Below are 4,339 nucleotides of genomic sequence, written 5' to 3' on the forward strand. Positions count from 1 at the left end.
CTTGCCTAATGATGCCATGTCATCATAATTATTTTGCTAATCCTCACTTTGTTCCAAACCAAAGTAAAATTCAAATGACAAGTCAAATTATAATTTTACAAAAGAGTAAATTAAAAATGTTCATTAGGTTGCAAAAATTCATTAGATAATTTTCATGCATTAACAAACATTTTTATAGAGGTTTAAAATGCCCCTGGATATGAAAACAATACCCAAAACAGCCCCATTTAAGTCTTTTCCATTTAATCAAAATACAAACAACTTCAAATCACTCCCAAACTTTTTGTGGCGGGAAGGTATATTGCATACTAAAATTGAGACCAGCCACACCTTTTACAAAAGTGAATCATTGTTAAAAGAAAGTGCAAATAGAAAATAAGATAGAAAAGGGAAAAATAAAAATAAAACACTAAGCACTTAGGCCTGCTCGCTACAAGAACCGGCCCACCCCACCACTACAACCTTCTCCAACCTTCTGTTCATCGCGGGTGACATGGATGACCCGCGTGCGTACGTGGCCTGGATGGCCACGCGTCTACCATCTCGCGGCTCCTCTGGCTGGATTAGATCGGCCCCGTCCCTAGGGACGAACCCTAAATCGCCAAATCATCCTCCTCGATCCGCTCCTCTCCAAACTGCCCGTGATAGAGAGCGCCGTCGCTGCTCACCATGCCCATCGAGCTCCTCTCGCCGCCCCTCCAGGTACAGGAGTACCACCGGTATCCTACTCGTCTCCAAGCCGAAGATCGCCGCCCAAGATGTGCTTCAACGTCGCCATCTCCGCCATCTTTGTCCTCGGCATCGATGGCCTCCTCCAACGCACCCCCGAGTCCGTTGGACCCTCCTGTGCCTCCCTGGTGAGCTTAGCTCAACCCCTCTCCTCTTTCCAGCTACGAGCGCGTCCTCTGGGCCATAGAACCGCCGTGATCGGAGTCGGCCGCTGCCATGGTCCTTTTTTCCCACAGCAGCTGCCCCCATTCTTGGCAGCTGTAACCGGAGCTCCGCTCCCCACGCACACGCACTCCCGCTCCTGACACGCCTTGCCATGCCGCAGGTCGCGCCCCGCTAGGCCCAACGCCCCTCGAGAATGCGCTTGCGCGCCCCTGGCCATGCCGTGGCCTCCCCCCGCCCCAACGCACACGCAGGCCCACACATGGCCGCGTCCATGGTTCCCCGCCTCTACCTCCTGTCCGTCCGGCCTCGCGCTAGCCGCGCACACAGCCCGCGTCTGCCTTGCGCCCGAGCATGTCCCGCTCACCGCTGCACTCTGCTGCTGCTCTCTGTGCAAACACAGTAGCCTCTACGCTTGGCCGTCGCCGACCACCCCGCCCCCGTCTGCAGACGAACACCCCGCTTTTTCGGCAGCTCCTGCCGGCCGCGCTACCTGCTCGCACGGCCGCCCGCGCGGACTCGTGCTCCTGACCACAGTCACCGAGCGCCGGTGCACAGGCGAGCGAGCGTGCCCAGCGAGGCCGCCTGGCCCTTTGTAGCCCCTATTTACTTTAGGTCTACTATTAGTACTAATTAGTGGTTAGGGGTAGTGCCTATGACGTGTGGACCCCTCTGCCTAAATAAGACAATAAAAATCAGCTGTTTAGATTAAAGACAACGACACCTGGGCCCCATCTGCCTGATTTGACCAGTCAACGGTCAACTCTGTTAACTGCTGACTAGCTGTTGACTAAGTCAACTGGCCCCAGGCCCCACTTGTCGGCCTTAGTGGCTAGCCAACTGCTAGGTGACAAAAGTGTTTGACTGTGTTTTTTGAATTAATATAATTCCAGAAATTTAGAAAATGTTTAAAACTTTAAAAATAATCTATAAAATAAATCGTAACTCCAATGAAAATAATTTATATATAAAAATCGATCAGAAAAATATGACGAATCCGATAATGCAATCAATTCATCTGTCACATGCCTCTAGCATGATGCACATGGAACCATCCCCCTATTTTCATCTGTCTAGAAAATGCCAAACGCTGGGAAAACCCCTCCGGATATTTTCCCGCTCCGTTTGTAACGCGTAGCCCTGTGTTAGGTCATCCCTAGCACCGCGATTGCCATATATGCTTTGTGATGCTTCGATTGCTCTGTTATTTATTGTGTTCCCCCTCCGTTACTTCTTTCCGGTAGACCCCGAGACCGCTGTCGATGCCACTGTGATCGACTACGTCGACGAGGACCCTTCTTCCTTTTCAGCAGAGCTTCCAAAAGCAAGCAAAACCCCTTGATCATTGCTATATCACCCATTCCCTTCTCTCTTATGCTTGAAATTAAACTGCTACTGCTTTTGTATAATCCTATTCTGATGCATAGCCTGATTTTGTAAGCTGCAATTGCTACCTTACTTGTTTATCCGAAACTACTTAGTATAGGTTGGTTAGTGATCCACCAGTGACCCCTCACCTTGTCCCAGTTGCCCCCGCTTCATGATCAATGACTCGATCAACGTGATCAACATCCGGAGTCCAACACATCACATCACATCCCCGCTTAGTTGTACAACTCTGCAGAGCTACTATCGAGTGCTGGGGATGATACCTCGTATAGCACTTCTGATGCTAACTCTGTAGTGTAGCTAATCGGTCATGGTCTTCGAGGGTGATTCTTCCTTCACCACTCCCGACAACGACTCTGTCGTGCAAACCCTCAAGTGTGGACCATCGAGGGTGATTCCTCCAAGTCCACCTTGACAGTTACATCGAGTGGGAATCCATCGAGGGTGATTCCTCGGGTTTCCCCCTTGCTGCTTTGGACACATGGTTACTTTGATGTTAAGTCGGTCGGCTCCGAGGGGTACCTGCGAGTTGATGTGTAGTCGGGTTGACCTGGAGGGTACCCGCGAGATTTCTGTGGCACAGCCAGGCATTCCCGGCCCTTGCCGCAAGTCCACGAGACGGGACGACGGGGTCACATGATTATGAGTCTTTGATCGTTACCGCGCGCTCCCAAGACACTAATGGATTTGGGTATTTGATATGAGTTGGCCACTGGCCTGTACGCACTAACCACCACGCGGGAACAAATATGGGCACTCGGCGTCGTATGTATCAGCCGAAGCTCTTCAGACGTCAGCGACTGAGCGGCGCCCACCCGAGTGGCCCGCGTAAGCACCTACCTTGTATAAGGAGGTTGGCAAGACTGACACCGGTCTCGTACGCAACGAGCATAAGTGCAAAGGGTGATGTGCCCAAGACCCCTGTGCTTAGGATGTAGACCGGAGTGCTGGCCTCTCTATTGAGCCTAGGTAGTGCTATGATGTGTTGATCTTTCGAGGCCGGGCATCACCCAGGAAAGTGTGTCCGGCCAAAGTGATTGAGCGTGTTGCGTAATTTGGTGCACCCTACAGGGAAGTTTATCTATTCAAATAGCCAGGTCCACGGTAACAGGACAACTTGGAGTTGTATCCCGATCTATACAACTAGAACTGGATACTGAGATGTGAAATGGATATGATGGCTCCGGGATTGCTTTCTCGCAGGGAGTTGAGAAAGGATCTCTAGGCGTTAATGCTACAACATGCTTGCTAATTATAATATGCTATTTTGTACTCTTCTAAATGCTTCAAGACGCTTGAAGATGCTAGTCTTTAATAGGCTAGGCCTTCCCTCTATTCTGGAATTTCTGCAATTAAGTCCAAAGATACAACCCCGTTCCTTTGATACCGATGCATACTTAGCATAGTTCTGATGTAAGTCTTGCGAGTACTTTGGATGAGTAATCACGGTTGCTTTGCTACCTCTTTTCCCTCTATATCCGATTGTTGCGATAAGATGACGGATCCCATGAGCCTGATGCCACCACCGACGACTACTACTACCCCGAGGGTGCCTACTATTATGTGGAGACCATCGACGGCCAGGAGTAGTTAGCAGGATCCCAGACAGGAGGCCTTGCTTTAAGGAAGACTTGTTTAACTTATGTCTATGCTCAGATATTGTTGCTTCCGCTGAATCATTTGTATTCGAGCCCCCGAGGCCCCTGGCTTGTAATATAAAGCTTGTATGACTTTAATTTGTGTCTAGAGTTTTGTTGTGATATATTCCTGTGAGTCCCTGATGCTGATCATACATATTTGCGTGTATGATTAGTGTATAATTGAATCGGGGGTGTCACAAGTTGGTATCAGAGCCAAATGCCTGTAGGTAGCCCGCTTTTCAACTCCTTGGCCGATGTTGAGTCTAGTCTTTGGAAAACTTTTACTAACATTGTTGTGTGGCTTTCGGTCCCACATCACAAATGGGTGGTATTATGATATTTTATTCCTCATCTTTACTCTAGGACTCTCATCTCTCTTTTATTCGGGTTAAATGATTTTACTAACTCTAACTCTAGGT

The 4,339-nt window shown here is 49.3% G+C and overlaps 1 long non-coding RNA gene across 1 annotated transcript; it reads left to right on the top strand.

The window, feature by feature from the left end:
- Positions 1-548: 548 nt before the first annotated feature.
- LOC141026541 (uncharacterized) lies at positions 549-4,042 on the top strand. The gene is made up of 2 exons (XR_012188790.1): positions 549-857; positions 3,776-4,042. It is a non-coding gene; the product is annotated as an uncharacterized lncRNA (long non-coding RNA).
- Positions 4,043-4,339: the final 297 nt, after the last annotated feature.

This window comes from Aegilops tauschii, chromosome 7 (genome assembly GCF_002575655.3).
Source record: "Aegilops tauschii subsp. strangulata cultivar AL8/78 chromosome 7, Aet v6.0, whole genome shotgun sequence".
Lineage (NCBI taxonomy): Eukaryota > Viridiplantae > Streptophyta > Magnoliopsida > Poales > Poaceae > Aegilops > Aegilops tauschii.